The following is a 19,372-nucleotide window of genomic DNA, read 5'->3' as shown; positions in this document are numbered from 1 at the left end:
GCAAGGTTGGCTTGGGTTGTAGACCCCACAGGGGTCTTCTGGGACCGAGCTGCCCTCCAGGGGCACCGGGAGGGGTGGGGTGGAAAATGGGGGGAGCCCCTCCCCCTGTTCAACGAAACCCCGCCCATGCGAAGACACGCCCCTCGGAGACCACACCCCCAGCTCAAAGGCCACGTCCCCTCCCCCGCAGCCCTAGCCCGCGGTGGCGCCCTTTGGCGGTGGCCGGACCACGTGGAGCGGCGCCCGGGATACGCAGGTTCAAGCCCCAACTCTGGCTGCTGCCGCTGGGAGGGTCGTGTCCTGCCCCTCCCCCCACCCCCCCATTCGGTTTATTTTGTCCCCAGGCTAGTGCCAAGTGGGGGATGTGCTCTGCTCCCCCTCCGGTCCAGGAGTCCGGGGTGGGGGGTGTCTGCTCTCTCTCCTCTTTTTTTTCCATTGGTGTCTTTTTACTGAAGGGGGAAATTTTTTGGGGAGAAAGAACAAAAAACCCCCAACGAATAATAACAATAATGGTAGCGCTAAATGGTAGCGAGGAGAGAAACCGACACAGTGAGCGGTGACTCCTCCGGAGTGACAGACACATACCCATCTATTTTTATAAGAGAAGAAAAAAAAATTAAAAAAAAAAAAAATCCCCTGAACTCCCCCCCAAAACCTGCCCCTGTGGGGGGCGGGGGGAGGGAAGTTGCAGGGGGTGGGAATCTGTTATGTGCCCTCCCACCCCCCCGTGTTGCTTGGAGGCAGGACCAGAGGTTGTGATCCCCAGGAATGGTCACAGCACTTTCTGGAGCTGGGTCAATGGCACTAAAATGCCACCAGGTTGAGACTTCCAGGGGGTCCCACTGCTTCTGAGCCTCTGGCATCCCCAAACTGGGGTGTGTGTGTGTGTGTGTATCCACACTGCCCTGTCCCCACCCTTCTCCAAACACCCCCAAAATAGGCATTTTTGCCCCAACTTCCTCAGCTTGCTGGGGCAGGTGCTTTTGCTTGGCCAGTTTGAGCATCCTGGCCAAAGAAAAGGTCAAAAAAGCCCCTGAAACTCCCAACAGGCTGCCACCTATAGCAGCCCCATCTTTATTATTATTATTATTATTATTATTATTATTATTATTATTGTTATTGTTATTGTTGTTATTACTATTGCTATTATTATTAATTTTCTCTTCTCCGTCGGGATAATTTCTTGCTTTTCAGTGGTTTCAGTTCCTATTTATTTCCAATTCTTCTCTGGCTTTCCCCAGCCCTGGGACCCCTGGGGCCCTCTGCTCCTCCTGGGTTCCCTAGGACCCCCACCCATCCCAGGTCCTGCTTTTTGCGTTGCGTCGTGTTGTGCCCGTTTGCAGCTTCTTGTAGTTTTAACTTATTGTTAATGTAAATATGTATTACTCCCCCCTCCTCCCCACCTGTGTGTGTGCGTGTCCGTCCCTGGGGTAGGCAAGGGACCCAGGTGTCCAGGACTGCCCCTACCCCACCAAGCTATGACCCACCTGCCCCACCCTGGGGCGGCTTCACCCTGGGGACCCCCATCCCAGGGACCCAGGCAGCCCCAGCCCCAGCAGGATGGGTGGGTTCAGGGGACCCCCAGTTCAGTAGCAATAAGAGCTGCACCCCAGGGGCCCTGCCTTGCCCCCTCCCCCCTCCATTTGTCTGAGGTGGGGGGGGGGACCCACCATGGGGAGAAAGCTCCTGAGCGTGAACAGGCCCCCCTGCGGTGGAGTGGGGCCCCTGGAGGGGATGGGCTTCTGGCCCCCACTCCCGGACTTGGCTGTTTGTACTTTTCATGGCAGAAATAAAAAAAATCTTAAAAAAAAAAATTTCAGAAATTGACATGTGTGTGGGTCGGGGGGTATGTGTGGCCCTGTGTGATGTGACCACACCCCAAAGCACAGGGCACCCCAGGGGTGACATCCTTCACTGTCCCCCTGCCAGTGGGGCCAGGGTGAGTCCTGCTGCAGCTAACTGGGGACAACGCAATACTGGGACCCTGCCAGAGCCACATGGCACAGTCACTGGGGCTGCGAGGCACACAGGGAGGCCAGCCCTCCATGCCTTTGTGGTCTTTGGCAGCAGGTGGGAGCTTTCGGTGGTTGCAGGTAAAGGATGGCTCCTTCCTGCTCCCCAGGCAGACAAGGGTGGGGAGGGGGATTTCCCACGCCTTGTCCCACTGCAAGGAGACCCCAACCCTCCCCCTGCCTGGCACCAGGAGGAGACAGTGTCCCCCCCGCCCCTTCCCAACAGTGCTGCCCTCGAATGTGCTTTATTATCCATTAACGCAGGTGCTGGGAGCATCTGCATGGAGAAAGTGGCGTCTCTGGAGGTCCTGCCACAGGAGCAGGGAGGTCCTACTAGGGTGAGCTGCAATGGATCCTGCGGGTGATGGCTGCCTGTTGTCTTCCTCTCCCAGAGGCTGGGCAGGGGACTTGTCTGTCCCTCCCTGGGGTGGTTGTGGACTGCATTTGCCTCTGATTTGCATGGGCTGCCTCCAGCCTCTCTTCTACTGGCGTGGGCAGCTGGGGACTAGTGGACACTTAGAGGCTTTAGACAGGAGCTGCTGTGGGTGAAGCTTAAGAAGCTTGGAAAAGGTGAAGCAGCTGAAGAATGGAATCACGGGGACTTGAGCTGGAAGGTGCCTCCAGCTGCAGACAAGAGACAGGCAGCCTTTCTGGGTGAGGAAGGGTCCCTCTGAGTAGTTCTCAGCAGACCGTAGCACTGATGTGCACCACAGGGTCTGTGTCTCCAAATCCATGGTATGGCCATGGGGAGAGTGCATGCGCGTGTAAATCTGTGTATCTGGGAAGCCTCATATTGAAAGAGCCATAAGACTCAGCTACAGGAGGAATTTTATCAGTGTGCTTAACTGTAAATGTTGCTGTAAATGTTGCAACGAATGTATCCATGACATTGCTGAGCTGTACAATGCTGTATTGTGTAGTTTAGCTACTAAGTAGATAAGAACCAGTCAAAAACCAAGACATGAGCCAAGAGTGCTGAAACAGGGCCAGAAGAGAAGGTCACAAAAAGGCCAAGAAGAAAAGATGTAGAGGAATTGTAGAGGAATGAAGGCAGGTTAATTAACATTGAAAATATACAGCTGTGGGCTGGCTTCAGGAGCGGTGGGTTGGCTGATGTGGATAATGTGCAGCTGTGGCTGGTTCCTGCTAAGTAGTTAAACAGCCCTGAGGGGCATGGAAGAGAGCACTGGATGAAGAGAGACCTGGAAGAAGCAGAGGGAGGAGAGAGTGTGCATGTGCCCTGGATGTAGGAGTGACAAGGAGAGGCCCTGGGAGATGCAGAGAGAGGAATGGGGCCTGGGTGAGGAGAGGCTGGCTGGAAGAGGAGCCTGGAGAAGGAAGGATCCGGACACAGCAGAGGCAAGAAGCAGGGTGGACTGGCCTGAAGAGGATGAAGAAACAGCACGGATAGTAGATGAACTTCTGAAACCTTGTGGGGGACTGGTGGTTGTGCAGGGCCAAAGCGTGGGAACTACTTATTGAAGTTAGCCTGGTACGGGATGGTAAAAGCCTTGTTGCAGCCAGCTAGTTTTGATAGTGCTGCGACAGGAAGATGACAAGGAAGAGGATGAAGAAAGGATGAAGATGTCCCAAACGACCACCAGAGGACCCCCGACCTATCAGATCACACATGCGTGTAGGTATGATAAGTAGTTCATAGAACTGTAATGAATATACTAATGTTTTTTCAGGAATGTCATTAATATGTATAGATTGGCCATATAAGGATAAACAGTGAACAAAGTGTGTATGCACATTGGGCAGAACTTACCCCCTGTGCATCGAGCACCAAAAATAAAGAATGCCTGCTTTCTAACTCAAAACCAAGTATTAGAGACTTTTGTCTCTAACTTTTTTGGTATCAACACCCCTGTGTTCTCTTAGGCAGAGGACAGTCAAGCGATCAGAGCTGCAGAAGAGGAAGGGAGGGAGAGAGAAAGAAGCATGTGAACTGGAAAATTCTGTGGGCGGTGCCGAAAACAGGACCTGCGGTGAGTCCCAGGCCCTTAGGGTCATGTCCAGCATCCTGAGCTCTCCCAGCCCCTCTCTGCATCCTCCAAGCCTCCAGATCCCCACCCGCCTCTCTGCTTGTCTCTGCTCCCTGTCCCTTTCTTTTCTTTTTTTTTTTTTAATTTTTTCCCCCTTCCTTATATCTTGTCTCCCGCTCCCTGTTCCTCTTTTCTTTTTCTACCTCCATTTCTGTCCTTCAGTGAGTTGTAATTTTTCTCTTCTCCATCTTTGTCCTGATCTGTGTTGTGTCATCCTATGCCCTGCCATGCCCCCTCCCTAGTCCCTCTTGCTTGTTCCCTGTCCTCTTTATTCTCTACCTGTCTTTAAGTTGTGCTCCCCATCCCTGTATTTCTCTATCCCTCTGTCCTGCCCGTCTCTTCTTTCTCCCTCCATCCTGTTCCCTGTCAGTATTTTTAATGTCTCTTTAATTAGTCTCTTTGCATGCCACTTCGTCGCTATTTTTACTGTATTTTTCCATCTCCCTGCTTGGTTGGGTTTTTTTCATTGTCACTCTGACCTGCTCCCTGCCCCTCCCTTTCTCTGTCAATCCCTCTGTCCTTTTTCCAATCCAGTTTCGAGTCCCTTTTCCCCCTCTATCTAGTCCTGTTCCCTTTGACTGTGGTTGGTTTTTTTTCCTGAATCCCACTGCCCTGCTTCCCGTTCTCTTTTGAGCTCTCTCCTGTTGTGCTCCCCAGCAGTATCTTCTTTCTCCAGCTCTCTGCCTGTCTTCCCATCCTCTTTTTTTCATGCTGTCCCTTTGTCCTCCTCCCTGGCTTTTTCTCTTTCTGGCTTTTCCCCCACTTCTCCATGTATCAGCTTTTCTCTGTATTCTGGTGTCCTGCACCCTGTTCCTTTCTGTCTCTATCCTGCTTTCCTGGTCCCTCGATACCTCTTTCTCTATATATCCCTCTGTTCTTGGTCTTGTCCTTGTTTTTCTGTCTACCCCTCCTCCCTGCTCTGTCACTATTCTTTCTTTCTGTATATCCCACCACCCTTCCCATTCAGCTCTTTCTTGCACTTTCCTCTGACTGTTCCCGTCTGTGTGTTTTCCTCACTCCACCTTGCTGTCCTGCTCCCTTTCTTTCTGCCTTTCAGTCCCACTGTCCTGGTCCTCATCCCTCTGTTTCCCTCTCTCTCTGTCCTTACCCACCTTGTTGTCCCACCACAGCTCCCTTTTAATGATCATTTCTCCTCCATCCTATTTTCTGTCCCCCACTTGTTTTCTCTAACCCTCTGTAGGGCTCTGCATCCCTATTTCATCTTCCTCCGCTACCCTTTTCCCCCTTATCTCTGTCTTTATCTGCATCACTTTCTCATACAATCTGTCTGTCCCATTCCCTTTCTGTGTCCTGTTCCCTGCCCCTTTTTCTTGCTCTCTCCCAGTGTCCTGCTCTCTGACCCTCTTTCTGTTTCTCTGTCCTTCTCCCATCACGTCTGTCTTGCACCTTCTTCCTTTTTATCTGTCACTGTCCTGCTTTCCATCCCATTGTTTCTCATTGTCTCTCCCTGTCCTGTTCCCTGCCCCTATTTTTTTACTCCATCATGCTGCTCATACCCCATTTTTTTTTCTCCCTCTCTGTCCTACTTCCTGTCCTTATTTTTGTTTCTCTGTTCTTTCTCCTTTTTTTTTTTTCTCTCTCTCTCCTTCTGTCCCTACTGCTTCTTACTCCAGCTCTTTCCTGTTCCCTGCCTCCCTTTTTGTCTGTTTTCCCTGTTCCTACTGCTTCTATCTCTGGCCAAATCCCTGTCCCTTTTTTCCCCCCTCTTGCCGTCACCTCTGTCCTTTCTCTTATTTTTTCTTTCTCTCTGCCCTGTTTCATGATCCATCAGTTCTTGCTATATCCCCCTATCCAGCTCGCTCTCCTTTCTTTCCCCTCTCTCTTCCTCAATATTTTTGGTTCTGTTGTCTCTCTGCGCTGCTGCTCATCAGTGGTGCGTTCTTCCAGTGCTGTCCCTCTCCCTGTCCCTTCCTCTGATGGTCACTCTGTGCTGCCTCTCCCACTGACTTTTGCTATTCCCCATCATCCCTTTTCTTCTCTCTTGTTCCTTGGTCCCTCTCCTTTATTTTGGTTACCTCCACCTCTGCTCATTGCTCTGGAGCTGGCCATTCTCTGCCTGACTGAAAAGCACTGCCTCAGAAATGGCTGCCAAGGTGTCCCAAGGTGAACACATGGGCACCGAGGCCCAGAGCAGGCTTGCTCCTGGGACTTGTGCTTGTGAATGAATAAATATTCACTATCTTTGTTGTGCTCTTTGGGCTCCAGGTCTGGTGGTGGTGTTGTGTGAGCCATGGGGATTTCTGGAGGGTGCCAGGGCCTCTGGCCAGCTTCAGTAAAGTTTGGTCAAAGCTCCGACGCTTTCTGGAAGGTACCAGCACCTCTGTCACGTATTTGCAAAGCTCTGTCAGAGCTGTGGGGCTTTCTGGAGGGTGCCAGGGCCTCTGACAGGCTTTGAGGAAGTCCAGCAGAAGCCAGGTAGCCCAAGTTTTTTTTTCAGCAGTTCTATGGCTGCAAAGGGAAGATAAGAGCCATCAACAGAATTCCTTCCTGGCACCTTCTCCAGGGCAGCAGTGGCTGGATGTTCCTAAGGTGGGAGTTTGGCTCTGGTCGAGTGCGAAAGTGAAGAGACTGTGAGAAAGTGAGAAGACCCTTTTATTGGCTCAGAAAGCAGGCAGCCCATATTTTGTGGTGTCCTTCACATGGCTACCAGGGCACGGTCAGAGCTAGCAAGAGAATGCCTTTCTGGAACCTTCTTCAGGGGAGCTGTGGCTGGATGTTTCCAACATGACTTTGGGCTCCATATGAGTGTGAAAATGCAAGAACCATGAGAAAATGGAGTGACTATTTTCTTGGCTCAGAAAGATGACTGCCCAAGTTTTGTGGTGTCCCTCACATAGCTACCACGGCAGGGTGAGAGCCAGCAAAAGAATTCCTTTCTGGCACCTTCTCCCAGGGAACAGTGGCTGGATATTTCCAATGTATGAGATGGGCTCCATTAGGTTTTGTTGCTGGCTCTCACCTTGCCCTGGTAGCCATGGAAGTAACACAACAAAACCTGGGCTACCAGCTTTCTGAGCCAATAAAAGGGTCCCCTCACTTTCTCACTCTAATGGCGTGTGACTCCTGGAGAAGGTGCCAGGAAGGAATTTTCTTGCTATCTCTCACTGTGCCCTGGTAGCTGTGTGAAGTTCATAGCAAAACTTGGGCTACTTGCTTCCTGAGATGAGAGAATTGACCTTTCACTTTACTCATACAGAGCCCAAATACATGTTGGAAATGCCCAGCCGCTGCTCCCTTGGAGAAAATTGCAATTAAAAATATGAAGAAAACCCCAAAACCAACCCCTAAAAATCCTTCCTCCCATGCCCGTGGTTTGTCCCTAAATTCCTTTCCTCAGCACCCCCTAGTCCATTGACAAAATCCATCTCCACACCCCACCCTCCCCACCCACCCCCAATCCATCCCAAAACTCCTTCCCCTTGCCTGTGGTTTGTCCTTCCCCCAAAAAGCTCCAGCCTGTACCTAAAATCCTTCCCCTTGCCCCTCTTTGGGTCCTAAATCCTTCCCTCCAAACCCCCATTCTATCCCTAAAAAAAAAATCCCTTTACGTGTCCACATGGCCCTAGTCTGTCCCTAAAGTCTTTCCCCCTGCCTGCCTGGTCAGTGCATAAAGTCTTTCCTTGATCCACTGGTGTACATCCCTAAAATCATTCCTCTTGCCTCCACCGAGTCCTTCCCTGTAAATCCTCAATACTGCTCTAAACTTTCCCCTTCTCCGCCCTAGTCTGTCCCTAAAAAGTTCTTTGACCCTCCTGAGTCATCCCTAAAACCCATCCTCCTGCCCTCCCAGTGCATCCCCAAAATCCTTTCCCTTCCCCCACATCCATCCACAAAATCTTTCTCCCAAACTCCCAGTGCATCCCTAAAGTATTTTTCCTTGCACCTCCCCATCCATTCCTTAAACCTTCCTCAACCCTGCTGTGTCTGTCCGTGAAATCCTCCACCCCATCCCCCAAGTGTGACCTTTAATTCCTTGTTCCCAGCTCCCACAGTCTGTCCCTAAAATCCTTTCCTCTCTGCCCTGGTTAATACTAAAATATTCGCCCCACCCCTGGAACATCCCTAAAAACCTTTCTCAGGCTAGGAACCTGGGAGGGGGTACAGACCCATTTGTGAGTGATAGTGATTGCTGAAGAAGAGAAAAACAAGGCTTTTAGCCCTGTGGCAGGAAGAACTTGAAGCAAAGATGGTGAAAAGGCACTGCCAATTCAGACCCCTTTAAATAAGCTGTGGGGACAGAAGGATCAGTAGTGGTTAAAGTTCCCTTTGCAATAGCAGATTTCAGCAATTGGAAACAGGCAGTGGGTGACTGTTAAGATAACCCGAACAAATGGCCCAGGCCTTTGAGATTTTGATAAAACTCCCAAACCCAGATTGTAGTGATCTAGACGCTGTGATGGGAGAAGTGTTTGATTCTGCTGATATGGATATGATCAAATGAGCCATAAGAAATAAAGTACAGGGTCAAATATCTACAGGGGTTTTACAGGGAGCAGTAGAAGATCATTTTCCCCTGGAAAAGCCTGCCTGGGACCTGAATATTCCTGTCCATAGGGCCAGGATGGAGAGCTATTGGCAATTAATTTTGTTTGGCATTAAAACTGCTATCCTGAAAGCTATAAATTGGTCTAAATTATACAAGATAAAACAAGACCAGAAGGAAAACCCTACTGACTTCCTGAATAGACTAAAAGAGGCAGCCAGAAAGTATGCTACACTGAATACAGAATCAGATGAAGGACAACAGCAATTCCTTTATTTATGGCCAAATCGTTTAAGGATATAAGAAGAAAACTACCACAGTTATAAAATGAGGATGCTCAGAATTTAGAAAAAATGTTGAATGTGGCGTGGATGAAGGGCACTTCAGGTTTAAGGGGGTTTAGGGTTTTTAGCGGGTTTAGGGAGTTTAGGTTTAAGTGGGGTTAGGGTTTAGGGTTGGGGTTAGGCTCTTAGCGTTAGGGGTGTCTTAAGGTTAGGGTTGTTAGAATTTGGGTTGCCCTCTTAGGGTTAGGCTTCCTAGGGTTAGGTGAATTGATATCACCTAGGCTCTTTTATCTTTATGCTACTCTTTTCCAATAGCCATGATGTTTTTTTCACCTCTCAGATGGGCGAAGTGTGTGGTTGTAGAATGGTAGTGCTTGTTTTGTCTGTGGGGCACAAAAAAAAGGGCATACTGGAACCCCACTGTTACAGATCTGAACGTTAAAGCTTGATCTGTTCAGGCATTCCTGCTTGGCAGCATTTAATCCTGGCCACAGAAAGGCAATTCTGAGGTCCACGCGTAGGTGATATTCAGGTCAGTTGAGTAGCTTAGTAGCAGGCTACTTCTAGATCTAACAAAAAAGAGTTAACAGAATAGTGATTTGAAAAAGTGTTTGTGAAACACCAGAATACAGTAATATTATCCAGAAATCCTGTTTTTTGCATCTCGCCTACATTCTCATTGTTTCTTCACTCCTTTCCTGTTTGCATAGGTGAAATGGATCAGCACTTCATCTGACAAGTTGTTTCTCTTCCCTTCCTCCTGAAGGGGAGGCAACTCCCTGAAACTCTTGGACTTTTTTGTTTTGGTGATACCTTGATGGAACAGATAAGAGGTAAGGAGCATTAGATGCGGGAGCTGGAGCAGTATCAGAAGACTGAAGCCTATGAAGTCTTTAGCAGGACAGCACAGGACAGACAAAAAGGCAAATGACACAGACAAGGTATTGAATGGGACAAATATATGGGCCTAGAACAACAGAAGATTCCCAGCTGGTTGTGCAGACTGACACTCATTTACAGCCTTTGATTTAAAGGCTTTTTAAAATGTGAATGCTCATCTCAGGGAGCTCATCTGTGGGCACAAGTCAGAACATTTTTCTTCCTGCAAATCAAGGTTTCATAAATGTTACATATAGCAATATACACTAGAAACCGTAATCTTCATCAGCAGTGACCAAACCATTGTTAATTGTTCGTTCTCCATTGTTCTATTATTGCTTGCTAAAGAAAATGTGTTTTGAATTAAGAAATGCAAAGTGCTGAAGCAGCTAAGTGGCAGAACCAGGCCTCGGCCCTAGCATAGCCCTAATCCAAGGCTGGTTTAAAACCCAGTCCAGTTAATCAGTGGGAGAACAGAGAAACAACAGATGATCAATTTGTGCACACAGGTGCTCTCAAATGCAGGTGTTTTTAGAAAAACTGGCATATGTGAATAGGAATTGCTTGTTCAAAGACTAAGTGCACTTGAAGGAGTGTGTGAGTTAAAGCAGGCAGAAAGAAGATCAAGATCCAAGTGTTACAGATCTGCTAATAAGTTAGAATTAATTGACTTTATTTGATTTTATAAAATCATTTGGAATAAGAAATATATTTTAGTGAAACTTGTAGTTGCACAGCAAAAGCTGCTATGAAATCCTTTGTACAGCCCTGTACCAAGGCCAGAAGAATGGGCTAGAATCATTGCTTAAAACTTAGGTAACAAATTTGGGATTTTACAGATTTCTTTGTATTTGACTAGTCTTCTGTATGTAGAAAGTGTATTGAAGTGTCAGAATATAGAATTAATGGGAACTGGGGAGAGTCAACTGGAACAACCTGTAGTTACCTGCCAAGAAACTGTGAACTTTAGTAAAAGGTAATTCTGGCAGGGGGAGATTGCGACCACTGACTCATATACCACCTACCCAAATCATACCCCAGACCCATTTCTGGACCTTTCTAACCTTTACTGTGCAGAATTGGATATGGGAGGAGACTATGTTAATGATTTTCAGGAAACACTATGATTATGCATGAATAAGTTATATATAAGATGTATGATTTTGAAACTTGGTGTGCATTGATCGTGAGGAGACTCACTCACACACCTGGCTGTCAATAAAGAAGCTTCTGCTTATCTACATCACATTGGTGTCAACAAGTTCTTCATTCTGAGATTTCAGTGACACAAGGAAGAGCCTGGAACAGAGGCAGAGACTGGAACTGAGCAGGTGAATCAACTGGGACAGTCAGGTGATGGATTCACAGAACCAACAGGACCAAGGAAACTCTTAAAAACTTCAGACATTGACTAATGATCTGGTAAGTGTATATAAGCTGTGCTGTATCGCTTGGTTCTCTGCCACTCGCTGGGGTGGTGGCCCAGCTCTGAGTCGTGACTAAAGCAAGCCCAGCGGTAACCACATCTGCGTGCATTTTTCCTTTACCAGTCAATACTGCTATAGTTGCCATTTAAATAACTGTCTGAACATCAAGTGTTACTAACAGAAACTGATGTGTGGACACATCCAATCCAACTAGTCACACTGGTGCTGGAAATCAAACTAGCCATATACTTTTTCCAGACAGCAGAAGAAATTGCTCGTTGCATGCAATGCAATTTGATCGCTTTCAAAATGCCTCTCCTGGATGAGACTGTTTGCTCCCTGCAAGTTTCTCTTACTCTCCCTTGATAATATAAGGAGCAAGAGCAACCTGTTCAGACAGAGTAATCCCAGTGGAGGCTGGCGACACAAGTAAGGCAGGAGGCCTACATGTGGTAACAGAGAATTAGATACAGAAAAGCAGGGTTTGACCTCAGACATTACATTCACCACACCACAGCCTCTGAATACAAAAAGGCTGCTAAGTGACACAACAGTAAGAACGCTATCACCTCACTTCTGTGACAACAGGAGAAGCTCTCATACCTACCCACTGTTCAGCTCTAGGCTTAGTTTAGCCTTTCAGCACAGAAAAGTTAAATCTGAGTTACAACAAATCAGCAAGTTTAGTTCATGCCAATACACAGAACTACACTATCTCCCAGAACAGAAAATAAGGACCTCACGTGTTAGAAAGACAAAGTTGGGACAGTATTACTGTTAGATTGCAAAACTACCAGAATTGTTCCTGGTTTGTATTGAAGTACAACAGTAAGTCATAACATGTAAAAAAAAGCAGAGGAGAGGTTTATGTAGCCAAGGACCACTTACTCACAAGTTGTAACTGATCAATCAACTCAAACCTATGAATCGGGTATGCATTAACACACACAAAGCAAACGTAGTAAGAAACAAGTTTAGGCTTAAGGGTCAAGTCAGTGGAGTCTTCCCTGGAGAGAGGCTCTTTAACCAGCTCATCCCATTTGTCAGCCTCCTAGGATTTAAAGGTGCAACCAAAGTCAATTTTTGCCAGACCAGCTGCTTGATTTCTAGTAGGAAAAGCCTGTTCACTCAGCAGCTTTGCTCCTGAAATGCATCAATGAGTCCTCGTCCCAGTTTCAGAGGGACCAGGCAAAGACTTGCCTCGCAACAGTACTGAGTATAATATATATATACACACACACACACAGAGGAGCTTGTCTGATCTGCCAGTGTAATAGATTTGTGTCCTATAAACTCTTCAAGAGTTTGTGGTGTTTAAAATGCTGTGAATTCAGATGTCCCTTGTTCCCATGAATATCATAGCAGGCATATGGTGATGGAAAGGCTATGAGAGCATCCATCCAAGAATGGCAGAATAGCATCTTACAGTGTCTGTTGGCTTCTGGAGTCACACGATTGGCAGCTTTATCCAAGTGCTGTTTAAACTGCTTGTGCTCTACATCCAGCTGCTGTTCTCCTGCTACGTCCATGGCATAGATGCTCAAATCTGAAAGCAGCGAGCAAGGAAAGCGGTCTATGAACACACAAGTGTTATGGCCTGTGGCAAGCTGAGGAAATGAAAAGACAGAATCTTTCAGCCAGCAGGGTAAGAATGTGCCAAACCGGGAGAGCATATGTGGCTAGGGTCAAGTGACCAACAGGGAATAAAACACACGGTGCAGCACGCTAAATGGCCCTCCCAGGTAGGGGGTTTGGTTTGGTGTCCCAGAAGGACCGTTTTCAACTTCCAAGAAAGCATTACTCTGAAAGGTAGATGCCCTTAAGGCAAAAAGCCAAAAGCAAACCCCTCAAAGCCCAGAACCATTTTCAGGAACACAGGAGTTAAGCCTAAAATTGGTTGAAAGCTGCCTCCTACCTCTTCCCCTGCCACCTTTCCCCCTTCAACATCAGCACATTTTCTTGTGATCCCTTTTCACAAAAAGATGGAGGCCTGTGGTATCAGCTTGGTACTGAAGCACCACGATGCGTTTGCTGGCTACATGCTCTCTTAGAAGGCTGACAGCTTCTCTGCACACAACAGCTGAGGCTTCCAATCTCTCTGGCCTTCCCACACCCTGTGAAACGTGAGGAAGGCAAAGACCGGTAACATCTCGGGGAGTCAGGGGGAAGTCAAGATGCACTACATTCAGAGCCCAACGCATTACCCAAAGGAATTACCACAACAGAACAAGTGGCAGGAACGATCGGTAGACAGGCGGATAACATGCACAGCAGTAATACCCAGTCAGACTTGAAGGACTTCCAGTCACTTCATCCTGCAACTTTGTTTTGAATTTAGTTAAAAGGTAATCAGATTCTTAACGCTCATTCTGCTTTTATAACTTCTGGAGAAAGGCTAACATGTGGCATTGGCATTATAGTCAGAATTCAAGTACCAAAATCACGGCAAAGCTGTGCCTTGTCAAGCGACTTCCAAAGCAGGCTCTGGAGCCTTTCAACAAGACAGTCAAGTCTGGAGTCCCAAGGGAACTCTGTGCCAGCTCTGTCAGTGCGACTGAGCTCTCTGACAAAGTACACCGCCGTACAGAAATGTAAGTGGGTTTATACTTCAGGCTCATTTACAATCTAGAAAAATAATACTGCCCGACTGGACGCGCTGGTTTAAATGCCCAACAGGCCTGGCTGCGTAACCACGAGGGACCACCAATTCCTCCCCGGCTGTTGACCAAGCAGCAGCGCAGCACTTCGAAGCAGCGGGCACACACAGCCTTGTGGCCCTCGGCGAGTACAAAAGTTATCCCTCCACAGTCAGCAGTCTGACTCACAAGCACAAGACATATGTACAAAAGTAACATCTAGACTGACCTTCAGTTTAGCTCCCCTTGATCTGTCAACGTACAATTCCGGATGAACCTAGGTACAAAGAAAAAACAAAAGAGCCCCGTTTCACTCGGGAACAAACCAAAAGGCCTCTTCCCCTCGGCTGCTTTGGCTCAGGAGCTGACTGTAACGACACAGGATCAGCGAGACCCCTGAGCTGCTGCCTCCCAACCCTCCCCGGCAGTTAATCGCTTGCCCTTTGCAATACTTTTTAGAGAAATCAGCAGTCGGGGGCGAGAGGCGGGGATTCCACCGCCAGCTTGCTTTTCCTTCCCTTGGCCGCTCGCAGGGACGGGAAGAGGCTCCTGAGCCACCCCCCTGCGACAGCGTTACCGCAGGCCCCAAGGCAGCCTCTACGGCCCGCGGGGGCCGGCAGCCCCAGCCCGCTGCCACGGCCCCGGCCAGCGGCTGGGGGAAAGACAAAGCCCCGCGCAGGGCTGCGGCGGCTGCGGCGGCTGCAGCGGCTGCCCGGAGGCGGCGGGGGGGGCGGCAGGGCGCCGCGGGCCGACCCCCCTCCTGGGCCCCGCCGCCACAAGGGAGCACCGGGGCCGCCCCGCTGGCTGCCGCTCCTCGCTTCCTCGCTGAGGTAGCGGCGCAGCTCCGAGAAAAAAAAACAAAAGGCAGCCCCGTGAGCAGCCCGCTGACCACCGTCACTGCCGGGGAAACGAGAACCGCCGGCAGCCCCGCCGGGCCCGGGCCGGGCCGCCCGCCTCAGCCCGCCCGCCGCCGGCACCAGGCGCTCCCTGTCGCGGCCGAGCGCCGGCCCGCCACCTCTCCCGCAGCCGGCCGCAGCCCGACGGCCGTGCCCGGGCTCACCCACCGGTCCCCGGCCGCCCACAGCCCGACCGCTCACCCAGCGCACCGCTGCACATCCCTGCCCAAAAGTCTTCCAGGCTCCCGGCGAACGCCCCGCACCGCCACCGCCGCTCCAGCGCGCCGCGCGGGCCGGAAATGAACCCACCTTCTGGGGCCGGCCCCGCCCCCGCCCCTCCGGCCCCGCTGGGCGACGCAGCCCGGAGCCGGCCCAGGAGGGGCAGTGGCTGCCGTTCTGCGCCTGGGCGCGGAGGGGCTCGGTGCCGCCACGGGCTCCCCTCAGCCTGCCGGCCTAGCAAGGTGACCCACCCACATCCCGCCCCGTTCCCGAGCCGGCAGGGCACCCAAAGGCCCCCCGAATCGACACCGGCCTACCGGCCTAGCAAGGGGACCTGACCCCCCCTCCCCCCCCGTACCCGAGCCGGCAGACCCCCCCGGCCCCCCGACTCGACGCCGGCCTGCCGGCTTAGCAAGGGGACTGGACCCCCCCTCACCCTGACCCATACCCGAACCGGCAGGGCCCCCAAAGGCCCTCCGACTTGACACCAGCCTGCCAGCCTAGCAAGGGGACCGGACTGCCCCCCCCCCTCCCCTCATACCCGAGCCGGCAGGGCCCCCAAAGGCCCCCTGACTCGATGCCGGTCTGCCAGCCTAGCAAGGGGACACCCCACCCCCCCCGTACCCGAGTCGGCAGGGCCCCCCTGGCCCCCCAACTTGATGCCAGCCTGCCGGCCAGGCAAGGGGACTGGACCCCACCCCCGACCCCGTACCTGAGCTGGCAGGGCCCCCACTGGCCCCCCGACTCGACACTGGCCTGCCAGCCTAGCAAGGGCCCCCCCGCCCCGTTCCCAAATTGGCAGCTCACCCAGTGTGCTGTCTCCATCACATTTCCTCTGCTTTTCTGGAGTGGTGGTGGTACAAGGAGAGAAATGGGCCGTGAGGCCTTGCGATGGCTTTAATGTGTGAAAGTATCTTGGGGAGCTTGAACAGTAGCGGAATTACTTAGATGTATCCTGGAGGAAATTTGTTGGTTGGTTTGTTTTTTTAAGCGTTGCTCTGTGTGAATTACATTTTAGCAGCCAGTTGTGGGTGGTGGAAATCGGCTTGGTGAGCTTCTCCCTGTAGAGGAATGAAGGCGGTGGGTTGATTAGCATTGATAACGTGCAGCTGTGGCCTTGCCTCAGCGGCAGTGGGTTGATTGACATGGATGATGTGCAGGTGTAGCTGGTTCCACTAAGTGGTTAAATAGCCCTGTGGATTGTGGGAGGAGGGTGGGGGTGTGTCAGGTGGAGGAGGAGCAGTGTGGTCTGACCTCTGGAGGAAGGTGATACAGCACTGACAATGGAATATGACCAACAGTAAGGCCTTGTTGCAGTCTGCTAGTTTGATTGTGCTGCAACATCTCCCTAACAAAGAATTTGGGGTAGAAATGAATGATTACCTTCTGCTCTAAATGTGATACTGTTTGGGGAAGAAACATGCCTCGCTCTGACAAGTGAACAATTGGCTCTGTAGATGCCACGGTATTTACTTGTACAGGTTCTTGTGTGGCACAGATCTGCTCTTGCTGAACTCCATGGTGAAGAGGCAATTTCCCCTGTCTCAACCCTACCCCACTGAGCCCTTCTCAGAGGAGGGTTTACTTCCTCAACAGCCTCTGAGCAGTGATAATCAAGGTGCCTTGCTTCCAAGTCTTTGCCTAGCAGACTGCGTCACCACAGTCCTTGCCTTGAAGTTAACAGGTTTAAGGACCTCTACAGAACCAACCAGGTGTCTGTGCGCGTTCCCCTGGACAATGAGAAGAGCAGCCTGATCAGAATTGAAGGAGACCCACAGGGGGTCCCACAGGCCAAGAAAGAGCTGCTGGAACTCGTTTCCTGTATGGTAAGTGAGTAGGATGTGATGTTTGGGAGACTGCAGGGTTTGGGCTCTCGTGTTCCCTTGTAACCTTTGGGTGCAAGTGTGTGCCCCTTGCCCACCGAGCACTTGGATCTTATGACAAGTGCAAGTTCCTCTTCACAAATGTCTTCCTCTGCTCCCTCGGGTAGCCCTTCTCTGTCAGCCTAGAGTGAATTTTGTCTAGAGAAAAGAGGGACAGTGCTGGCAAGTAAACTGTCGGGCAGTAAACCGGTAAGAAAAAATATATGGCGCTCTGGCTGAACACTCAGTGTGCGCTCTGTTCTCATCAGGAAAATGAACGCACCGCAGACCTAATCATTGAGCAGAAATTCCACCGGACCATCATTGGGCAGAAGGCTGAGCGGATCTGGGAGAAATTCCCAGAGGTAAGGCTTTTTAGGAGATGAGGAATCCAGAGGGGTTATTTCCTACATGGTTAGTAGGCCTGTCGTCACTGAAGTCATAACTTTAGTGGCTCTGTAGCGCAAGTGTCTGAGAAGATAGTTCTTTTAGCCAGAGGCTGCTAACGCGGTGCAGTAGGCAGGTATGGGGCGAGTGGGGGGGCGTAGTGTAGTGTAGTGTGTGGTGGGTGAGGGGGGGCCTTGGTAGGCAGGCAGGTATAGGGGCGAGTGGGGGGGCGGGGTGTGGTGCGGTGTGCTGGGTGCCGGGGACGGGGCTTTGGTAGGCAGGGGTGAGGAGTGACAAGGGGGTCGCAGGGTGGTGCAGAGTGCTGGGTGCCGGGGACGGGCCTTTGGTAGTAAATAGTGAATAGAATTTGGCGACCCAGATGGGACCTCCTCTGCTCGGCTGCGGGACCCATTGAGAGCGGGGACTCCCTAGGGTACCCCCGGGGATTTTCCCGGAGGGGCTCCTCATCTCATCTGGATCACTGCAGGAGCAGACAAGGACTCCATCTTACAGAGCGAAGGTACTATCTTTATTCAAATATTATATTAAAATATTGTATTAATATTATATTTTAAGCAGTACTGTTTTGGATTCTGTTCTGGAACCGGTCCATTTGTAAAGCTGTCCGTAAGGTGTAAGATAATTGTATGGTTATGCAGGATGGCGTATGCTGGGTAGCTAGCATCCCAGGTATACATCTAGTTCTCTTTTGGTACTTGTTCTGATGTTAAGAAAATATCGGAACTCTGATTCTATCCTGGTTTTGGTACCTGTTTTGGTATTTGAACCCTGATTCTGAGTTGGTATTTGAACGCTGGTTGGTTCTGTGTTGGTAGGTAGGTAGGTAGTTGAACCCTGGTTGGTTCTGTGTGCGTTGGTAGCTAGGTAGGTAGGTAGGGAGGTAGTTGAACCCTGGTTGGTTCTGTGTGTGTTGGTAGGTAGCTAGGTAGGTAGGTAGGTAGTTGAACCCTGGCTGGTTCTGTGTGCGTCGGTAGGTAGGTAGGTAGTTGAACCCTGGTTGGTTCTGTGTGCGTTGGTAGGTAGCTAGGTAGGTAGGGAGGTAGTTGAACCCTGGTTGGTTCTGTGTGCATCGGTAGGTAGGTAGGCAGCTACATAGTTGAACCCTCGTTGGTGCTGTGTGCGTCGGTCGCTGGCGAGGCAGGTAGGCAGCTACGTAGTTGAACCCTCGTTGGTGCTGCGTGCGGTGGCCGCTGCCAAGGTAGGCCGCCGGCGAGGGAGCCGAGACCCCGTTGGAGCTGCGTGTATCGGCCAGCAGCTAGGCAGTCTGGCGGCGGGGGAGCCTAACCCCTGTTGGTGAAGTGTGCGTCAGCTGCCGGCGAGGGAGCCGAGTCCCCGTTGGTGCCGCGTGTGTTGGCCGGCGGCTAGGTAGGCTGTGGCGAGGGAGCCGAGCCCCCCTTCATGCTGCGTGCGTCGGCCGCTGGCTAGGTAGGCGGGCGGCGAGGGAGCTGAGCCCCAGTTCATGCTGTGTGCATCGGCAGGCGGCTAGGTAGGCCGGCGGCGAGGGAGCCGAGCACCCATTGGTGCTGCATGCGTTGGCCGGTGGCTAGGCGGGCTGGCGGCGAGGGAGACGAGCCCTGGTGGTGCTGCGTGCGTTGGCGGGCAGCTAGGCAGTCTGGCGGCGAGGGAGCCTAACCTCCGTTGGTGAAGCGTGCGTTGGCCGCCAGTTAGGGAGCAGAGTCCCCGTTGGTGCCGCATGTGTCGGCCGGCGGCTAGGTAGGCTGGCAGGCAAGGGAGCCGAGCCCTTGTTGGTGCTGCGTGTATCGGCCAGCAGCTAGGCAGTCTGGCGGCGGGGGAGCCTAACCCCTGTTGGTGAAGCGTGCGTCAGCCACTGGCGAGGGAGCTGAGCCCTCGTTGGTGCTGTGTGCGTTGGCCGGCGGCTAGGTAGGCTGGCAGGTGAGAGAGCTGAGCCCTTGTTGGTACTGCGTGCATTGGTTGGCGGCTAGGAATGCCGGCGGCGAGGGAGCTGAGCCCCCGTTGGTGCTGCGTGTGTCGGCTGGCGGCTAGGTAGGCCGGCGGCGGGGGAGCCGAGCCCCCATTGGTGCTGCGTGCATCGGCCAATGGCTAGGCAGGCTGGTGTTGAGGGAGCCGAGCCCCACTTTGTTCTGCATGCCTCAGCTGGTGGCGAGGGAGCCGAGCCCCCGTTGGTGCTGCGTGCGTTGGCCGGCAGCTAGGCAGTCTGGCAGCGGGGGAGCCAGCC

General features: G+C 51.5%; 1 long non-coding RNA gene across 2 annotated transcripts; it reads right to left on the bottom strand.

Annotated features, from left to right (window-relative positions):
• Positions 1-9,667: 9,667 nt before the first annotated feature.
• On the bottom strand, positions 9,668-15,026 carry LOC106630864 (uncharacterized). Of its 2 annotated transcripts, XR_008730560.1 has the most exons (5): positions 14,888-15,026; positions 14,020-14,067; positions 13,070-13,268; positions 10,936-12,700; positions 9,668-9,950 (listed from the first exon to the last, which is right to left on the bottom strand). It is a non-coding gene; the product is annotated as an uncharacterized LOC106630864 (long non-coding RNA). The 2 variants fall into 2 exon arrangements; XR_008730559.1 differs by lacking the exon at positions 9,668-9,950 and having other exon boundaries at positions 10,384-12,700; positions 14,888-15,024.
• Positions 15,027-19,372: the final 4,346 nt, after the last annotated feature.

The sequence above is a fragment of the Falco cherrug genome, unplaced genomic scaffold, assembly GCF_023634085.1.
Source record: "Falco cherrug isolate bFalChe1 unplaced genomic scaffold, bFalChe1.pri scaffold_32, whole genome shotgun sequence".
Lineage (NCBI taxonomy): Eukaryota > Metazoa > Chordata > Aves > Falconiformes > Falconidae > Falco > Falco cherrug.
The sequence above is the reverse complement of the archived record's forward strand: the minus strand, read 5'-3'. Positions and strand labels throughout refer to the sequence as shown.